Genomic DNA, 17085 nt, shown 5'->3' with positions numbered 1-17085 from the left:
CAAAGGAGAAACAAAAATAGGAAGTAAAAGTGCAAATAGTGCCCTGTGTTCCCATGCGCTCACCCGCCCAAGTACTGACAAGGGCCAAAGTTGTTACGCATCGGCAATCGGACATTTTCTTTCATTTTCTCTTTATCGGTTGAGAACCAGTGTATTCAAGATATTATGGCCATTGCCGAGTGAATGCTGTAGCGCTTCCCGACGAGTCGGGTTCGGATCCTCTGTCAACTTCCACGCAGGGTGATGATCTTCTGGTCATCACACTCGCCAGCTGAAATCGGCGCTGCCTTTTCGAGGTAGTAAAGGAGTAGTGGCCCGTGGGGGGATCGAACCCACGACCTTCGCGTTATTAGCACGACGCTCTAACCAACTGAGCTAACGGGCCTCGGCAGATGCAGTTGCTCAGCCCTACGCTGGAAACAGGTGGCATGAAGCCATACACCATTTCTATGGTCGTCGTGTGTCTGCTTCCCTAGTCTATATTCTGCTGACGGTCACGAAACAGTAGCTATATTGCGAGCAGGACGGGAAACGGCCGCTCGGACAGCTCAAACCTGTCACGATTCGTGTGGAAAAAATTCCGTTCCGGTACCGGGAATCGAACCCGGGCCTCCTGGGTGAAAGCCAGGTATCCTAGCCACTAGACCACACCGGATGCGGCCGTTTCGTTCGACCGTTCGTACGGTCGCTTGTCGCATTTCGTGTCGAGTGCCGCGTCGGCGCCCCTCTCTCTTTGCGAGCATCTTTGCACATAGTGACTGGCAAGGCGCGCACCTCAAACGTCGCAGAGCAATGCTTTTGGCTTCATGCTCTGCTGGGAGAAGAGGAAAAGGGAAGCTGTAAGTAGCAATAACAGGAAGTAAACATTTTCCCGCTGAAGCGTTGAAACGTTGTGGATAACAAACAAGAAATACGTTGGCGCCCTAGCAACAGCACCACCATCAGTCACAGAAAATTAAATGCCCCGGGTGAGGATCGAACTCACGACCTTAAGATTATGAGACTTACGCGCTGCCTACTGCGCTACCGAGGCACGGGTGCACCGCTTGTCCTGCAAACTGGGTAAATGCCGTACCCAATATTAGACGTAGAGACACTGTACTTCCTGGATAACGTGTTCTGTTGCTACACGTGCACTGCCGGCCCAGTTGATTGCGGTGCTGCTGCAGCTGTTGCAACGATAGGCAGCACTCCTTGTCGTTAAAGTTCAGAGCCTCGGAGGCACCCGGACCCGGCAACTTGTGAGGCCAGGCCGACGCTAGTCTGTAGAACATGATGCGAGCGTCCTAGTGGGGACCCGCGAGTGCTGCGTTCTCGGTCCTTCTCAAGGGAAATCCAGCTACACATTCTTGTGGATCGTGCATCTCAAGCGCTCAAGCCACGCGGCAGCATCATCGCGGGAAAAGCAAAATGATGCATCGGCCGGGAATCGAACCCGGGCCGCCCGCGTGGCAGGCGAGCATTCTACCACTGAACCACCGATGCTGGGGCCAGCGGTAACTTGACGCTGCTTCCCGAGCAGATGTCTCAAGGGAAAGTGGGACTGCCGTCAAGCGCCGTAGCATTCTGTGGGAAAGATGCTGCAGACGCTGAATCCTGCACTGCACTGCTTAAAAATGCCGCCAGAACGCGGTCCTCTGCGTACTCTTGCGTCGCTGGCGCCCAACTCTTGCCAAAGGATGCGAAATGTGCGCGGATACGCTGTCCGAATGCGTCTGGATGTGCTCCCCTAGCCTGCCTCGAAATGCGCCTGCCAGGTACGATCACCTTCCGCCGCTGCCGACTGGCGGGAAGCCGACACAGCGCGGACGCGCGGCGCTCGCTTGTGCGGTGGTGGTGTAATGGTCAGCATAGTTGCCTTCCAAGCAGTTGATCCGGGTTCGATTCCCGGCCACCGCAGCAGGCTTTTAATTTCGCGTATGAGTACTTTTGCCACGCGCTCTTAAATTATTGTTTTTTCGCCCTCTTACTCGCTGCATACCAGCCCTTAGTGTGTCTCGACTTGTCTCGTGTCTCGACTTGTCTCGACTTTGCTCAGCTGACGCGAGAGCTGACGCTCTCAAATCGGCCTTTATCAAAACGACAAGCACGAGAAACGACTGAGAGAGCTAAGGAGAGGCGAGGCGATGGACACACAGCACGCCCCCTTCATTTCACGGTGGCGTCTCCCTGACCGAATCGGGCTGTAGCTCCGAAAACAAAGGAGAAACAAAAATAGGAAGTAAAAGTGCAAATAGTGCCCTGTGTTCCCATGCGCTCACCCGCCCAAGTACTGACAAGGGCCAAAGTTGTTACGCATCGGCAATCGGACATTTTCTTTCATTTTCTCTTTATCGGTTGAGAACCAGTGTATTCAAGATATTATGGCCATTGCCGAGTGAATGCTGTAGCGCTTCCCGACGAGTCGGGTTCGGATCCTCTGTCAACTTCCACGCAGGGTGATGATCTTCTGGTCATCACACTCGCCAGCTGAAATCGGCGCTGCCTTTTCGAGGTAGTAAAGGAGTAGTGGCCCGTGGGGGGATCGAACCCACGACCTTCGCGTTATTAGCACGACGCTCTAACCAACTGAGCTAACGGGCCTCGGCAGATGCAGTTGCTCAGCCCTACGCTGGAAACAGGTGGCATGAAGCCATACACCATTTCTATGGTCGTCGTGTGTCTGCTTCCCTAGTCTATATTCTGCTGACGGTCACGAAACAGTAGCTATATTGCGAGCAGGACGGGAAACGGCCGCTCGGACAGCTCAAACCTGTCACGATTCGTGTGGAAAAAATTCCGTTCCGGTACCGGGAATCGAACCCGGGCCTCCTGGGTGAAAGCCAGGTATCCTAGCCACTAGACCACACCGGATGCGGCCGTTTCGTTCGACCGTTCGTACGGTCGCTTGTCGCATTTCGTGTCGAGTGCCGCGTCGGCGCCCCTCTCTCTTTGCGAGCATCTTTGCACATAGTGACTGGCAAGGCGCGCACCTCAAACGTCGCAGAGCAATGCTTTTGGCTTCATGCTCTGCTGGGAGAAGAGGAAAAGGGAAGCTGTAAGTAGCAATAACAGGAAGTAAACATTTTCCCGCTGAAGCGTTGAAACGTTGTGGATAACAAACAAGAAATACGTTGGCGCCCTAGCAACAGCACCACCATCAGTCACAGAAAATTAAATGCCCCGGGTGAGGATCGAACTCACGACCTTAAGATTATGAGACTTACGCGCTGCCTACTGCGCTACCGAGGCACGGGTGCACCGCTTGTCCTGCAAACTGGGTAAATGCCGTACCCAATATTAGACGTAGAGACACTGTACTTCCTGGATAACGTGTTCTGTTGCTACACGTGCACTGCCGGCCCAGTTGATTGCGGTGCTGCTGCAGCTGTTGCAACGATAGGCAGCACTCCTTGTCGTTAAAGTTCAGAGCCTCGGAGGCACCCGGACCCGGCAACTTGTGAGGCCAGGCCGACGCTAGTCTGTAGAACATGATGCGAGCGTCCTAGTGGGGACCCGCGAGTGCTGCGTTCTCGGTCCTTCTCAAGGGAAATCCAGCTACACATTCTTGTGGATCGTGCATCTCAAGCGCTCAAGCCACGCGGCAGCATCATCGCGGGAAAAGCAAAATGATGCATCGGCCGGGAATCGAACCCGGGCCGCCCGCGTGGCAGGCGAGCATTCTACCACTGAACCACCGATGCTGGGGCCAGCGGTAACTTGACGCTGCTTCCCGAGCAGATGTCTCAAGGGAAAGTGGGACTGCCGTCAAGCGCCGTAGCATTCTGTGGGAAAGATGCTGCAGACGCTGAATCCTGCACTGCACTGCTTAAAAATGCCGCCAGAACGCGGTCCTCTGCGTACTCTTGCGTCGCTGGCGCCCAACTCTTGCCAAAGGATGCGAAATGTGCGCGGATACGCTGTCCGAATGCGTCTGGATGTGCTCCCCTAGCCTGCCTCGAAATGCGCCTGCCAGGTACGATCACCTTCCGCCGCTGCCGACTGGCGGGAAGCCGACACAGCGCGGACGCGCGGCGCTCGCTTGTGCGGTGGTGGTGTAATGGTCAGCATAGTTGCCTTCCAAGCAGTTGATCCGGGTTCGATTCCCGGCCACCGCAGCAGGCTTTTAATTTCGCGTATGAGTACTTTTGCCACGCGCTCTTAAATTATTGTTTTTTCGCCCTCTTACTCGCTGCATACCAGCCCTTAGTGTGTCTCGACTTGTCTCGTGTCTCGACTTGTCTCGACTTTGCTCAGCTGACGCGAGAGCTGACGCTCTCAAATCGGCCTTTATCAAAACGACAAGCACGAGAAACGACTGAGAGAGCTAAGGAGAGGCGAGGCGATGGACACACAGCACGCCCCCTTCATTTCACGGTGGCGTCTCCCTGACCGAATCGGGCTGTAGCTCCGAAAACAAAGGAGAAACAAAAATAGGTAGTAAAAGTGCAAATAGTGCCCTGTGTTCCCATGCGCTCACCCGCCCAAGTACTGACAAGGGCCAAAGTTGTTACGCATCGGCAATCGGACATTTTCTTTCATTTTCTCTTTATCGGTTGAGAACCAGTGTATTCAAGATATTATGGCCATTGCCGAGTGAATGCTGTAGCGCATCCCGACGAGTCGGGTTCGGATCCTCTGTCAACTTCCACGCAGGGTGATGATCTTCTGGTCATCACACTCGCCAGCTGAAATCGGCGCTGCCTTTTCGTAGTAGTAAAGGAGTAGTGGCCCGTGGGGGGATCGAACCCACGACCTTCGCGTTATTAGCACGACGCTCTAACCAACTGAGCTAACGGGCCTCGGCAGATGCAGTTGCTCAGCCCTACGCTGGAAACAGGTGGCATGAAGCCATACACCATTTCTATGGTCGTCGTGTGTCTGCTTCCCTAGTCTATATTCTGCTGACGGTCACGAAACAGTAGCTATATTGCGAGCAGGACGGGAAACGGCCGCTCGGACAGCTCAAACCTGTCACGATTCGTGTGGAAAAAATTCCGTTCCGGTACCGGGAATCGAACCCGGGCCTCCTGGGTGAAAGCCAGGTATCCTAGCCACTAGACCACACCGGATGCGGCCGTTTCGTTCGACCGTTCGTACGGTCGCTTGTCGCATTTCGTGTCGAGTGCCGCGTCGGCGCCCCTCTCTCTTTGCGAGCATCTTTGCACATAGTGACTGGCAAGGCGCGCACCTCAAACGTCGCAGAGCAATGCTTTTGGCTTCATGCTCTGCTGGGAGAAGAGGAAAAGGGAAGCTGTAAGTAGCAATAACAGGAAGTAAACATTTTCCCGCTGAAGCGTTGAAACGTTGTGGATAACAAACAAGAAATACGTTGGCGCCCTAGCAACAGCACCACCATCAGTCACAGAAAATTAAATGCCCCGGGTGAGGATCGAACTCACGACCTTAAGATTATGAGACTTACGCGCTGCCTACTGCGCTACCGAGGCACGGGTGCACCGCTTGTCCTGCAAACTGGGTAAATGCCGTACCCAATATTAGACGTAGAGACACTGTACTTCCTGGATAACGTGTTCTGTTGCTACACGTGCACTGCCGGCCCAGTTGATTGCGGTGCTGCTGCAGCTGTTGCAACGATAGGCAGCACTCCTTGTCGTTAAAGTTCAGAGCCTCGGAGGCACCCGGACCCGGCAACTTGTGAGGCCAGGCCGACGCTAGTCTGTAGAACATGATGCGAGCGTCCTAGTGGGGACCCGCGAGTGCTGCGTTCTCGGTCCTTCTCAAGGGAAATCCAGCTACACATTCTTGTGGATCGTGCATCTCAAGCGCTCAAGCCACGCGGCAGCATCATCGCGGGAAAAGCAAAATGATGCATCGGCCGGGAATCGAACCCGGGCCGCCCGCGTGGCAGGCGAGCATTCTACCACTGAACCACCGATGCTGGGGCCAGCGGTAACTTGACGCTGCTTCCCGAGCAGATGTCTCAAGGGAAAGTGGGACTGCCGTCAAGCGCCGTAGCATTCTGTGGGAAAGATGCTGCAGACGCTGAATCCTGCACTGCACTGCTTAAAAATGCCGCCAGAACGCGGTCCTCTGCGTACTCTTGCGTCGCCGGCGCCCAACTCTTGCCAAAGGATGCGAAATGTGCGCGGATACGCTGTCCGAATGCGTCTGGATGTGCTCCCCTAGCCTGCCTCGAAATGCGCCTGCCAGGTACGATCACCTTCCGCCGCTGCCGACTGGCGGGAAGCCGACACAGCGCGGACGCGCGGCGCTCGCTTGTGCGGTGGTGGTGTAATGGTCAGCATAGTTGCCTTCCAAGCAGTTGATCCGGGTTCGATTCCCGGCCACCGCAGCAGGCTTTTAATTTCGCGTATGAGTACTTTTGCCACGCGCTCTTAAATTATTGTTTTTTCGCCCTCTTACTCGCTGCATACCAGCCCTTAGTGTGTCTCGACTTGTCTCGTGTCTCGACTTGTCTCGACTTTGCTCAGCTGACGCGAGAGCTGACGCTCTCAAATCGGCCTTTATCAAAACGACAAGCACGAGAAACGACTGAGAGAGCTAAGGAGAGGCGAGGCGATGGACACACAGCACGCCCCCTTCATTTCACGGTGGCGTCTCCCTGACCGAATCGGGCTGTAGCTCCGAAAACAAAGGAGAAACAAAAATAGGTAGTAAAAGTGCAAATAGTGCCCTGTGTTCCCATGCGCTCACCCGCCCAAGTACTGACAAGGGCCAAAGTTGTTACGCATCGGCAATCGGACATTTTCTTTCATTTTCTCTTTATCGGTTGAGAACCAGTGTATTCAAGATATTATGGCCATTGCCGAGTGAATGCTGTAGCGCTTCCCGACGAGTCGGGTTCGGATCCTCTGTCAACTTCCACGCAGGGTGATGATCTTCTGGTCATCACACTCGCCAGCTGAAATCGGCGCTGCCTTTTCGTAGTAGTAAAGGAGTAGTGGCCCGTGGGGGGATCGAACCCACGACCTTCGCGTTATTAGCACGACGCTCTAACCAACTGAGCTAACGGGCCTCGGCAGATGCAGTTGCTCAGCCCTACGCTGGAAACAGGTGGCATGAAGCCATACACCATTTCTATGGTCGTCGTGTGTCTGCTTCCCTAGTCTATATTCTGCTGACGGTCACGAAACAGTAGCTATATTGCGAGCAGGACGGGAAACGGCCGCTCGGACAGCTCAAACCTGTCACGATTCGTGTGGAAAAAATTCCGTTCCGGTACCTGGAATCGAACCCGGGCCTCCTGGGTGAAAGCCAGGTATCCTAGCCACTAGACCACACCGGATGCGGCCGTTTCGTTCGACCGTTCGTACGGTCGCTTGTCGCATTTCGTGTCGAGTGCCGCGTCGGCGCCCCTCTCTCTTTGCGAGCATCTTTGCACATAGTGACTGGCAAGGCGCGCACCTCAAACGTCGCAGAGCAATGCTTTTGGCTTCATGCTCTGCTGGGAGAAGAGGAAAAGGGAAGCTGTAAGTAGCAATAACAGGAAGTAAACATTTTCCCGCTGAAGCGTTGAAACGTTGTGGATAACAAACAAGAAATACGTTGGCGCCCTAGCAACAGCACCACCATCAGTCACAGAAAATTAAATGCCCCGGGTGAGGATCGAACTCACGACCTTAAGATTATGAGACTTACGCGCTGCCTACTGCGCTACCGAGGCACGGGTGCACCGCTTGTCCTGCAAACTGGGTAAATGCCGTACCCAATATTAGACGTAGAGACACTGTACTTCCTGGATAACGTGTTCTGTTGCTACACGTGCACTGCCGGCCCAGTTGATTGCGGTGCTGCTGCAGCTGTTGCAACGATAGGCAGCACTCCTTGTCGTTAAAGTTCAGAGCCTCGGAGGCACCCGGACCCGGCAACTTGTGAGGCCAGGCCGACGCTAGTCTGTAGAACATGATGCGAGCGTCCTAGTGGGGACCCGCGAGTGCTGCGTTCTCGGTCCTTCTCAAGGGAAATCCAGCTACACATTCTTGTGGATCGTGCATCTCAAGCGCTCAAGCCACGCGGCAGCATCATCGCGGGAAAAGCAAAATGATGCATCGGCCGGGAATCGAACCCGGGCCGCCCGCGTGGCAGGCGAGCATTCTACCACTGAACCACCGATGCTGGGGCCAGCGGTAACTTGACGCTGCTTCCCGAGCAGATGTCTCAAGGGAAAGTGGGACTGCCGTCAAGCGCCGTAGCATTCTGTGGGAAAGATGCTGCAGACGCTGAATCCTGCACTGCACTGCTTAAAAATGCCGCCAGAACGCGGTCCTCTGCGTACTCTTGCGTCGCCGGCGCCCAACTCTTGCCAAAGGATGCGAAATGTGCGCGGATACGCTGTCCGAATGCGTCTGGATGTGCTCCCCTAGCCTGCCTCGAAATGCGCCTGCCAGGTACGATCACCTTCCGCCGCTGCCGACTGGCGGGAAGCCGACACAGCGCGGACGCGCGGCGCTCGCTTGTGCGGTGGTGGTGTAATGGTCAGCATAGTTGCCTTCCAAGCAGTTGATCCGGGTTCGATTCCCGGCCACCGCAGCAGGCTTTTAATTTCGCGTATGAGTACTTTTGCCACGCGCTCTTAAATTATTGTTTTTTCGCCCTCTTACTCGCTGCATACCAGCCCTTAGTGTGTCTCGACTTGTCTCGTGTCTCGACTTGTCTCGACTTTGCTCAGCTGACGCGAGAGCTGACGCTCTCAAATCGGCCTTTATCAAAACGACAAGCACGAGAAACGACTGAGAGAGCTAAGGAGAGGCGAGGCGATGGACACACAGCACGCCCCCTTCATTTCACGGTGGCGTCTCCCTGACCGAATCGGGCTGTAGCTCCGAAAACAAAGGAGAAACAAAAATAGGAAGTAAAAGTGCAAATAGTGCCCTGTGTTCCCATGCGCTCACCCGCCCAAGTACTGACAAGGGCCAAAGTTGTTACGCATCGGCAATCGGACATTTTCTTTCATTTTCTCTTTATCGGTTGAGAACCAGTGTATTCAAGATATTATGGCCATTGCCGAGTGAATGCTGTAGCGCTTCCCGACGAGTCGGGTTCGGATCCTCTGTCAACTTCCACGCAGGGTGATGATCTTCTGGTCATCACACTCGCCAGCTGAAATCGGCGCTGCCTTTTCGAGGTAGTAAAGGAGTAGTGGCCCGTGGGGGGATCGAACCCACGACCTTCGCGTTATTAGCACGACGCTCTAACCAACTGAGCTAACGGGCCTCGGCAGATGCAGTTGCTCAGCCCTACGCTGGAAACAGGTGGCATGAAGCCATACACCATTTCTATGGTCGTCGTGTGTCTGCTTCCCTAGTCTATATTCTGCTGACGGTCACGAAACAGTAGCTATATTGCGAGCAGGACGGGAAACGGCCGCTCGGACAGCTCAAACCTGTCACGATTCGTGTGGAAAAAATTCCGTTCCGGTACCGGGAATCGAACCCGGGCCTCCTGGGTGAAAGCCAGGTATCCTAGCCACTAGACCACACCGGATGCGGCCGTTTCGTTCGACCGTTCGTACGGTCGCTTGTCGCATTTCGTGTCGAGTGCCGCGTCGGCGCCCCTCTCTCTTTGCGAGCATCTTTGCACATAGTGACTGGCAAGGCGCGCACCTCAAACGTCGCAGAGCAATGCTTTTGGCTTCATGCTCTGCTGGGAGAAGAGGAAAAGGGAAGCTGTAAGTAGCAATAACAGGAAGTAAACATTTTCCCGCTGAAGCGTTGAAACGTTGTGGATAACAAACAAGAAATACGTTGGCGCCCTAGCAACAGCACCACCATCAGTCACAGAAAATTAAATGCCCCGGGTGAGGATCGAACTCACGACCTTAAGATTATGAGACTTACGCGCTGCCTACTGCGCTACCGAGGCACGGGTGCACCGCTTGTCCTGCAAACTGGGTAAATGCCGTACCCAATATTAGACGTAGAGACACTGTACTTCCTGGATAACGTGTTCTGTTGCTACACGTGCACTGCCGGCCCAGTTGATTGCGGTGCTGCTGCAGCTGTTGCAACGATAGGCAGCACTCCTTGTCGTTAAAGTTCAGAGCCTCGGAGGCACCCAGACCCGGCAACTTGTGAGGCCAGGCCGACGCTAGTCTGTAGAACATGATGCGAGCGTCCTAGTGGGGACCCGCGAGTGCTGCGTTCTCGGTCCTTCTCAAGGGAAATCCAGCTACACATTCTTGTGGATCGTGCATCTCAAGCGCTCAAGCCACGCGGCAGCATCATCGCGGGAAAAGCAAAATGATGCATCGGCCGGGAATCGAACCCGGGCCGCCCGCGTGGCAGGCGAGCATTCTACCACTGAACCACCGATGCTGGGGCCAGCGGTAACTTGACGCTGCTTCCCGAGCAGATGTCTCAAGGGAAAGTGGGACTGCCGTCAAGCGCCGTAGCATTCTGTGGGAAAGATGCTGCAGACGCTGAATCCTGCACTGCACTGCTTAAAAATGCCGCCAGAACGCGGTCCTCTGCGTACTCTTGCGTCGCTGGCGCCCAACTCTTGCCAAAGGATGCGAAATGTGCGCGGATACGCTGTCCGAATGCGTCTGGATGTGCTCCCCTAGCCTGCCTCGAAATGCGCCTGCCAGGTACGATCACCTTCCGCCGCTGCCGACTGGCGGGAAGCCGACACAGCGCGGACGCGCGGCGCTCGCTTGTGCGGTGGTGGTGTAATGGTCAGCATAGTTGCCTTCCAAGCAGTTGATCCGGGTTCGATTCCCGGCCACCGCAGCAGGCTTTTAATTTCGCGTATGAGTACTTTTGCCACGCGCTCTTAAATTATTGTTTTTTCGCCCTCTTACTCGCTGCATACCAGCCCTTAGTGTGTCTCGACTTGTCTCGTGTCTCGACTTGTCTCGACTTTGCTCAGCTGACGCGAGAGCTGACGCTCTCAAATCGGCCTTTATCAAAACGACAAGCACGAGAAACGACTGAGAGAGCTAAGGAGAGGCGAGGCGATGGACACACAGCACGCCCCCTTCATTTCACGGTGGCGTCTCCCTGACCGAATCGGGCTGTAGCTCCGAAAACAAAGGAGAAACAAAAATAGGAAGTAAAAGTGCAAATAGTGCCCTGTGTTCCCATGCGCTCACCCGCCCAAGTACTGACAAGGGCCAAAGTTGTTACGCATCGGCAATCGGACATTTTCTTTCATTTTCTCTTTATCGGTTGAGAACCAGTGTATTCAAGATATTATGGCCATTGCCGAGTGAATGCTGTAGCGCTTCCCGACGAGTCGGGTTCGGATCCTCTGTCAACTTCCACGCAGGGTGATGATCTTCTGGTCATCACACTCGCCAGCTGAAATCGGCGCTGCCTTTTCGAGGTAGTAAAGGAGTAGTGGCCCGTGGGGGGATCGAACCCACGACCTTCGCGTTATTAGCACGACGCTCTAACCAACTGAGCTAACGGGCCTCGGCAGATGCAGTTGCTCAGCCCTACGCTGGAAACAGGTGGCATGAAGCCATACACCATTTCTATGGTCGTCGTGTGTCTGCTTCCCTAGTCTATATTCTGCTGACGGTCACGAAACAGTAGCTATATTGCGAGCAGGACGGGAAACGGCCGCTCGGACAGCTCAAACCTGTCACGATTCGTGTGGAAAAAATTCCGTTCCGGTACCGGGAATCGAACCCGGGCCTCCTGGGTGAAAGCCAGGTATCCTAGCCACTAGACCACACCGGATGCGGCCGTTTCGTTCGACCGTTCGTACGGTCGCTTGTCGCATTTCGTGTCGAGTGCCGCGTCGGCGCCCCTCTCTCTTTGCGAGCATCTTTGCACATAGTGACTGGCAAGGCGCGCACCTCAAACGTCGCAGAGCAATGCTTTTGGCTTCATGCTCTGCTGGGAGAAGAGGAAAAGGGAAGCTGTAAGTAGCAATAACAGGAAGTAAACATTTTCCCGCTGAAGCGTTGAAACGTTGTGGATAACAAACAAGAAATACGTTGGCGCCCTAGCAACAGCACCACCATCAGTCACAGAAAATTAAATGCCCCGGGTGAGGATCGAACTCACGACCTTAAGATTATGAGACTTACGCGCTGCCTACTGCGCTACCGAGGCACGGGTGCACCGCTTGTCCTGCAAACTGGGTAAATGCCGTACCCAATATTAGACGTAGAGACACTGTACTTCCTGGATAACGTGTTCTGTTGCTACACGTGCACTGCCGGCCCAGTTGATTGCGGTGCTGCTGCAGCTGTTGCAACGATAGGCAGCACTCCTTGTCGTTAAAGTTCAGAGCCTCGGAGGCACCCAGACCCGGCAACTTGTGAGGCCAGGCCGACGCTAGTCTGTAGAACATGATGCGAGCGTCCTAGTGGGGACCCGCGAGTGCTGCGTTCTCGGTCCTTCTCAAGGGAAATCCAGCTACACATTCTTGTGGATCGTGCATCTCAAGCGCTCAAGCCACGCGGCAGCATCATCGCGGGAAAAGCAAAATGATGCATCGGCCGGGAATCGAACCCGGGCCGCCCGCGTGGCAGGCGAGCATTCTACCACTGAACCACCGATGCTGGGGCCAGCGGTAACTTGACGCTGCTTCCCGAGCAGATGTCTCAAGGGAAAGTGGGACTGCCGTCAAGCGCCGTAGCATTCTGTGGGAAAGATGCTGCAGACGCTGAATCCTGCACTGCACTGCTTAAAAATGCCGCCAGAACGCGGTCCTCTGCGTACTCTTGCGTCGCTGGCGCCCAACTCTTGCCAAAGGATGCGAAATGTGCGCGGATACGCTGTCCGAATGCGTCTGGATGTGCTCCCCTAGCCTGCCTCGAAATGCGCCTGCCAGGTACGATCACCTTCCGCCGCTGCCGACTGGCGGGAAGCCGACACAGCGCGGACGCGCGGCGCTCGCTTGTGCGGTGGTGGTGTAATGGTCAGCATAGTTGCCTTCCAAGCAGTTGATCCGGGTTCGATTCCCGGCCACCGCAGCAGGCTTTTAATTTCGCGTATGAGTACTTTTGCCACGCGCTCTTAAATTATTGTTTTTTCGCCCTCTTACTCGCTGCATACCAGCCCTTAGTGTGTCTCGACTTGTCTCGTGTCTCGACTTGTCTCGACTTTGCTCAGCTGACGCGAGAGCTGACGCTCTCAAATCGGCCTTTATCAAAACGACAAGCACGAGAAACGACTGAGAGAGCTAAGGAGAGGCGAGGCGATGGACACACAGCACGCCCCCTTCATTTCACGGTGGCGTCTCCCTGACCGAATCGGGCTGTAGCTCCGAAAACAAAGGAGAAACAAAAATAGGTAGTAAAAGTGCAAATAGTGCCCTGTGTTCCCATGCGCTCACCCGCCCAAGTACTGACAAGGGCCAAAGTTGTTACGCATCGGCAATCGGACATTTTCTTTCATTTTCTCTTTATCGGTTGAGAACCAGTGTATTCAAGATATTATGGCCATTGCCGAGTGAATGCTGTAGCGCTTCCCGACGAGTCGGGTTCGGATCCTCTGTCAACTTCCACGCAGGGTGATGATCTTCTGGTCATCACACTCGCCAGCTGAAATCGGCGCTGCCTTTTCGTAGTAGTAAAGGAGTAGTGGCCCGTGGGGGGATCGAACCCACGACCTTCGCGTTATTAGCACGACGCTCTAACCAACTGAGCTAACGGGCCTCGGCAGATGCAGTTGCTCAGCCCTACGCTGGAAACAGGTGGCATGAAGCCATACACCATTTCTATGGTCGTCGTGTGTCTGCTTCCCTAGTCTATATTCTGCTGACGGTCACGAAACAGTAGCTATATTGCGAGCAGGACGGGAAACGGCCGCTCGGACAGCTCAAACCTGTCACGATTCGTGTGGAAAAAATTCCGTTCCGGTACCGGGAATCGAACCCGGGCCTCCTGGGTGAAAGCCAGGTATCCTAGCCACTAGACCACACCGGATGCGGCCGTTTCGTTCGACCGTTCGTACGGTCGCTTGTCGCATTTCGTGTCGAGTGCCGCGTCGGCGCCCCTCTCTCTTTGCGAGCATCTTTGCACATAGTGACTGGCAAGGCGCGCACCTCAAACGTCGCAGAGCAATGCTTTTGGCTTCATGCTCTGCTGGGAGAAGAGGAAAAGGGAAGCTGTAAGTAGCAATAACAGGAAGTAAACATTTTCCCGCTGAAGCGTTGAAACGTTGTGGATAACAAACAAGAAATACGTTGGCGCCCTAGCAACAGCACCACCATCAGTCACAGAAAATTAAATGCCCCGGGTGAGGATCGAACTCACGACCTTAAGATTATGAGACTTACGCGCTGCCTACTGCGCTACCGAGGCACGGGTGCACCGCTTGTCCTGCAAACTGGGTAAATGCCGTACCCAATATTAGACGTAGAGACACTGTACTTCCTGGATAACGTGTTCTGTTGCTACACGTGCACTGCCGGCCCAGTTGATTGCGGTGCTGCTGCAGCTGTTGCAACGATAGGCAGCACTCCTTGTCGTTAAAGTTCAGAGCCTCGGAGGCACCCGGACCCGGCAACTTGTGAGGCCAGGCCGACGCTAGTCTGTAGAACATGATGCGAGCGTCCTAGTGGGGACCCGCGAGTGCTGCGTTCTCGGTCCTTCTCAAGGGAAATCCAGCTACACATTCTTGTGGATCGTGCATCTCAAGCGCTCAAGCCACGCGGCAGCATCATCGCGGGAAAAGCAAAATGATGCATCGGCCGGGAATCGAACCCGGGCCGCCCGCGTGGCAGGCGAGCATTCTACCACTGAACCACCGATGCTGGGGCCAGCGGTAACTTGACGCTGCTTCCCGAGCAGATGTCTCAAGGGAAAGTGGGACTGCCGTCAAGCGCCGTAGCATTCTGTGGGAAAGATGCTGCAGACGCTGAATCCTGCACTGCACTGCTTAAAAATGCCGCCAGAACGCGGTCCTCTGCGTACTCTTGCGTCGCCGGCGCCCAACTCTTGCCAAAGGATGCGAAATGTGCGCGGATACGCTGTCCGAATGCGTCTGGATGTGCTCCCCTAGCCTGCCTCGAAATGCGCCTGCCAGGTACGATCACCTTCCGCCGCTGCCGACTGGCGGGAAGCCGACACAGCGCGGACGCGCGGCGCTCGCTTGTGCGGTGGTGGTGTAATGGTCAGCATAGTTGCCTTCCAAGCAGTTGATCCGGGTTCGATTCCCGGCCACCGCAGCAGGCTTTTAATTTCGCGTATGAGTACTTTTGCCACGCGCTCTTAAATTATTGTTTTTTCGCCCTCTTACTCGCTGCATACCAGCCCTTAGTGTGTCTCGACTTGTCTCGTGTCTCGACTTGTCTCGACTTTGCTCAGCTGACGCGAGAGCTGACGCTCTCAAATCGGCCTTTATCAAAACGACAAGCACGAGAAACGACTGAGAGAGCTAAGGAGAGGCGAGGCGATGGACACACAGCACGCCCCCTTCATTTCACGGTGGCGTCTCCCTGACCGAATCGGGCTGTAGCTCCGAAAACAAAGGAGAAACAAAAATAGGAAGTAAAAGTGCAAATAGTGCCCTGTGTTCCCATGCGCTCACCCGCCCAAGTACTGACAAGGGCCAAAGTTGTTACGCATCGGCAATCGGACATTTTCTTTCATTTTCTCTTTATCGGTTGAGAACCAGTGTATTCAAGATATTATGGCCATTGCCGAGTGAATGCTGTAGCGCTTCCCGACGAGTCGGGTTCGGATCCTCTGTCAACTTCCACGCAGGGTGATGATCTTCTGGTCATCACACTCGCCAGCTGAAATCGGCGCTGCCTTTTCGAGGTAGTAAAGGAGTAGTGGCCCGTGGGGGGATCGAACCCACGACCTTCGCGTTATTAGCACGACGCTCTAACCAACTGAGCTAACGGGCCTCGGCAGATGCAGTTGCTCAGCCCTACGCTGGAAACAGGTGGCATGAAGCCATACACCATTTCTATGGTCGTCGTGTGTCTGCTTCCCTAGTCTATATTCTGCTGACGGTCACGAAACAGTAGCTATATTGCGAGCAGGACGGGAAACGGCCGCTCGGACAGCTCAAACCTGTCACGATTCGTGTGGAAAAAATTCCGTTCCGGTACCGGGAATCGAACCCGGGCCTCCTGGGTGAAAGCCAGGTATCCTAGCCACTAGACCACACCGGATGCGGCCGTTTCGTTCGACCGTTCGTATGGTCGCTTGTCGCATTTCGTGTCGAGTGCCGCGTCGGCGCCCCTCTCTCTTTGCGAGCATCTTTGCACATAGTGACTGGCAAGGCGCGCACCTCAAACGTCGCAGAGCAATGCTTTTGGCTTCATGCTCTGCTGGGAGAAGAGGAAAAGGGAAGCTGTAAGTAGCAATAACAGGAAGTAAACATTTTCCCGCTGAAGCGTTGAAACGTTGTGGATAACAAACAAGAAATACGTTGGCGCCCTAGCAACAGCACCACCATCAGTCACAGAAAATTAAATGCCCCGGGTGAGGATCGAACTCACGACCTTAAGATTATGAGACTTACGCGCTGCCTACTGCGCTACCGAGGCACGGGTGCACCGCTTGTCCTGCAAACTGGGTAAATGCCGTACCCAATATTAGACGTAGAGACACTGTACTTCCTGGATAACGTGTTCTGTTGCTACACGTGCACTGCCGGCCCAGTTGATTGCGGTGCTGCTGCAGCTGTTGCAACGATAGGCAGCACTCCTTGTCGTTAAAGTTCAGAGCCTCGGAGGCACCCGGACCCGGCAACTTGTGAGGCCAGGCCGACGCTAGTCTGTAGAACATGATGCGAGCGTCCTAGTGGGGACCCGCGAGTGCTGCGTTCTCGGTCCTTCTCAAGGGAAATCCAGCTACACATTCTTGTGGATCGTGCATCTCAAGCGCTCAAGCCACGCGGCAGCATCATCGCGGGAAAAGCAAAATGATGCATCGGCCGGGAATCGAACCCGGGCCGCCCGCGTGGCAGGCGAGCATTCTACCACTGAACCACCGATGCTGGGGCCAGCGGTAACTTGACGCTGCTTCCCGAGCAGATGTCTCAAGGGAAAGTGGGACTGCCGTCAAGCGCCGTAGCATTCTGTGGGAAAGATGCTGCAGACGCTGAATCCTGCACTGCACTGCTTAAAAATGCCGCCAGAACGCGGTCCTCTGCGTACTCTTGCGTCGCCGGCGCCCAACTCTTGCCAAAGGATGCGAAATGTGCGCGGATA

The 17085-nt window shown here is 54.8% G+C and overlaps 39 non-coding genes across 39 annotated transcripts; 7 read left to right on the top strand and 32 right to left on the bottom strand.

Moving 5' to 3' along the window:
• Nucleotides 1–311: 311 nt before the first annotated feature.
• Nucleotides 312–385, bottom strand: Trnai-aau. Its single transcript has one exon. It is a non-coding gene; the product is annotated as a tRNA-Ile (tRNA).
• Nucleotides 386–583: 198 nt separating this feature from the next.
• Nucleotides 584–655, bottom strand: Trnae-uuc. Its single transcript has one exon. It is a non-coding gene; the product is annotated as a tRNA-Glu (tRNA).
• A 305-nt stretch (nt 656–960) lies between these two features.
• Nucleotides 961–1033, bottom strand: Trnam-cau. The gene has a single exon. It is a non-coding gene; the product is annotated as a tRNA-Met (tRNA).
• Nucleotides 1034–1414: 381 nt separating this feature from the next.
• On the bottom strand, nt 1415–1485 carry Trnag-gcc. The gene has a single exon. It is a non-coding gene; the product is annotated as a tRNA-Gly (tRNA).
• A 342-nt stretch (nt 1486–1827) lies between these two features.
• Nucleotides 1828–1899, top strand: Trnag-ucc. The gene has a single exon. It is a non-coding gene; the product is annotated as a tRNA-Gly (tRNA).
• A 610-nt stretch (nt 1900–2509) lies between these two features.
• On the bottom strand, nt 2510–2583 carry Trnai-aau. Its single transcript has one exon. It is a non-coding gene; the product is annotated as a tRNA-Ile (tRNA).
• A 198-nt stretch (nt 2584–2781) lies between these two features.
• On the bottom strand, nt 2782–2853 carry Trnae-uuc. Its single transcript has one exon. It is a non-coding gene; the product is annotated as a tRNA-Glu (tRNA).
• A 305-nt stretch (nt 2854–3158) lies between these two features.
• Trnam-cau lies at nt 3159–3231 on the bottom strand. Its single transcript has one exon. It is a non-coding gene; the product is annotated as a tRNA-Met (tRNA).
• Nucleotides 3232–3612: 381 nt separating this feature from the next.
• Trnag-gcc lies at nt 3613–3683 on the bottom strand. Its single transcript has one exon. It is a non-coding gene; the product is annotated as a tRNA-Gly (tRNA).
• A 342-nt stretch (nt 3684–4025) lies between these two features.
• Nucleotides 4026–4097, top strand: Trnag-ucc. The gene has a single exon. It is a non-coding gene; the product is annotated as a tRNA-Gly (tRNA).
• Nucleotides 4098–4707: 610 nt separating this feature from the next.
• Trnai-aau lies at nt 4708–4781 on the bottom strand. The gene has a single exon. It is a non-coding gene; the product is annotated as a tRNA-Ile (tRNA).
• A 198-nt stretch (nt 4782–4979) lies between these two features.
• Nucleotides 4980–5051, bottom strand: Trnae-uuc. Its single transcript has one exon. It is a non-coding gene; the product is annotated as a tRNA-Glu (tRNA).
• A 305-nt stretch (nt 5052–5356) lies between these two features.
• On the bottom strand, nt 5357–5429 carry Trnam-cau. The gene has a single exon. It is a non-coding gene; the product is annotated as a tRNA-Met (tRNA).
• Nucleotides 5430–5810: 381 nt separating this feature from the next.
• On the bottom strand, nt 5811–5881 carry Trnag-gcc. Its single transcript has one exon. It is a non-coding gene; the product is annotated as a tRNA-Gly (tRNA).
• Nucleotides 5882–6223: 342 nt separating this feature from the next.
• Trnag-ucc lies at nt 6224–6295 on the top strand. Its single transcript has one exon. It is a non-coding gene; the product is annotated as a tRNA-Gly (tRNA).
• Nucleotides 6296–6905: 610 nt separating this feature from the next.
• Trnai-aau lies at nt 6906–6979 on the bottom strand. Its single transcript has one exon. It is a non-coding gene; the product is annotated as a tRNA-Ile (tRNA).
• A 198-nt stretch (nt 6980–7177) lies between these two features.
• Nucleotides 7178–7249, bottom strand: Trnae-uuc. Its single transcript has one exon. It is a non-coding gene; the product is annotated as a tRNA-Glu (tRNA).
• A 305-nt stretch (nt 7250–7554) lies between these two features.
• On the bottom strand, nt 7555–7627 carry Trnam-cau. Its single transcript has one exon. It is a non-coding gene; the product is annotated as a tRNA-Met (tRNA).
• A 381-nt stretch (nt 7628–8008) lies between these two features.
• On the bottom strand, nt 8009–8079 carry Trnag-gcc. The gene has a single exon. It is a non-coding gene; the product is annotated as a tRNA-Gly (tRNA).
• A 342-nt stretch (nt 8080–8421) lies between these two features.
• Trnag-ucc lies at nt 8422–8493 on the top strand. Its single transcript has one exon. It is a non-coding gene; the product is annotated as a tRNA-Gly (tRNA).
• Nucleotides 8494–9103: 610 nt separating this feature from the next.
• Nucleotides 9104–9177, bottom strand: Trnai-aau. The gene has a single exon. It is a non-coding gene; the product is annotated as a tRNA-Ile (tRNA).
• Nucleotides 9178–9375: 198 nt separating this feature from the next.
• Nucleotides 9376–9447, bottom strand: Trnae-uuc. The gene has a single exon. It is a non-coding gene; the product is annotated as a tRNA-Glu (tRNA).
• A 305-nt stretch (nt 9448–9752) lies between these two features.
• Trnam-cau lies at nt 9753–9825 on the bottom strand. Its single transcript has one exon. It is a non-coding gene; the product is annotated as a tRNA-Met (tRNA).
• A 381-nt stretch (nt 9826–10206) lies between these two features.
• Nucleotides 10207–10277, bottom strand: Trnag-gcc. The gene has a single exon. It is a non-coding gene; the product is annotated as a tRNA-Gly (tRNA).
• Nucleotides 10278–10619: 342 nt separating this feature from the next.
• On the top strand, nt 10620–10691 carry Trnag-ucc. Its single transcript has one exon. It is a non-coding gene; the product is annotated as a tRNA-Gly (tRNA).
• A 610-nt stretch (nt 10692–11301) lies between these two features.
• Trnai-aau lies at nt 11302–11375 on the bottom strand. Its single transcript has one exon. It is a non-coding gene; the product is annotated as a tRNA-Ile (tRNA).
• A 198-nt stretch (nt 11376–11573) lies between these two features.
• Nucleotides 11574–11645, bottom strand: Trnae-uuc. Its single transcript has one exon. It is a non-coding gene; the product is annotated as a tRNA-Glu (tRNA).
• A 305-nt stretch (nt 11646–11950) lies between these two features.
• Nucleotides 11951–12023, bottom strand: Trnam-cau. The gene has a single exon. It is a non-coding gene; the product is annotated as a tRNA-Met (tRNA).
• A 381-nt stretch (nt 12024–12404) lies between these two features.
• Nucleotides 12405–12475, bottom strand: Trnag-gcc. Its single transcript has one exon. It is a non-coding gene; the product is annotated as a tRNA-Gly (tRNA).
• Nucleotides 12476–12817: 342 nt separating this feature from the next.
• On the top strand, nt 12818–12889 carry Trnag-ucc. The gene has a single exon. It is a non-coding gene; the product is annotated as a tRNA-Gly (tRNA).
• Nucleotides 12890–13499: 610 nt separating this feature from the next.
• On the bottom strand, nt 13500–13573 carry Trnai-aau. Its single transcript has one exon. It is a non-coding gene; the product is annotated as a tRNA-Ile (tRNA).
• A 198-nt stretch (nt 13574–13771) lies between these two features.
• On the bottom strand, nt 13772–13843 carry Trnae-uuc. The gene has a single exon. It is a non-coding gene; the product is annotated as a tRNA-Glu (tRNA).
• A 305-nt stretch (nt 13844–14148) lies between these two features.
• Nucleotides 14149–14221, bottom strand: Trnam-cau. Its single transcript has one exon. It is a non-coding gene; the product is annotated as a tRNA-Met (tRNA).
• A 381-nt stretch (nt 14222–14602) lies between these two features.
• Nucleotides 14603–14673, bottom strand: Trnag-gcc. Its single transcript has one exon. It is a non-coding gene; the product is annotated as a tRNA-Gly (tRNA).
• A 342-nt stretch (nt 14674–15015) lies between these two features.
• Nucleotides 15016–15087, top strand: Trnag-ucc. The gene has a single exon. It is a non-coding gene; the product is annotated as a tRNA-Gly (tRNA).
• Nucleotides 15088–15697: 610 nt separating this feature from the next.
• Trnai-aau lies at nt 15698–15771 on the bottom strand. The gene has a single exon. It is a non-coding gene; the product is annotated as a tRNA-Ile (tRNA).
• A 198-nt stretch (nt 15772–15969) lies between these two features.
• Nucleotides 15970–16041, bottom strand: Trnae-uuc. Its single transcript has one exon. It is a non-coding gene; the product is annotated as a tRNA-Glu (tRNA).
• A 305-nt stretch (nt 16042–16346) lies between these two features.
• Nucleotides 16347–16419, bottom strand: Trnam-cau. Its single transcript has one exon. It is a non-coding gene; the product is annotated as a tRNA-Met (tRNA).
• A 381-nt stretch (nt 16420–16800) lies between these two features.
• Nucleotides 16801–16871, bottom strand: Trnag-gcc. Its single transcript has one exon. It is a non-coding gene; the product is annotated as a tRNA-Gly (tRNA).
• Nucleotides 16872–17085: the final 214 nt, after the last annotated feature.

This window comes from Schistocerca piceifrons, unplaced genomic scaffold (assembly GCF_021461385.2).
Source record: "Schistocerca piceifrons isolate TAMUIC-IGC-003096 unplaced genomic scaffold, iqSchPice1.1 HiC_scaffold_567, whole genome shotgun sequence".
NCBI lineage: Eukaryota > Metazoa > Arthropoda > Insecta > Orthoptera > Acrididae > Schistocerca > Schistocerca piceifrons.
The sequence above is the reverse complement of the archived record's forward strand: the minus strand, read 5'-3'. Positions and strand labels throughout refer to the sequence as shown.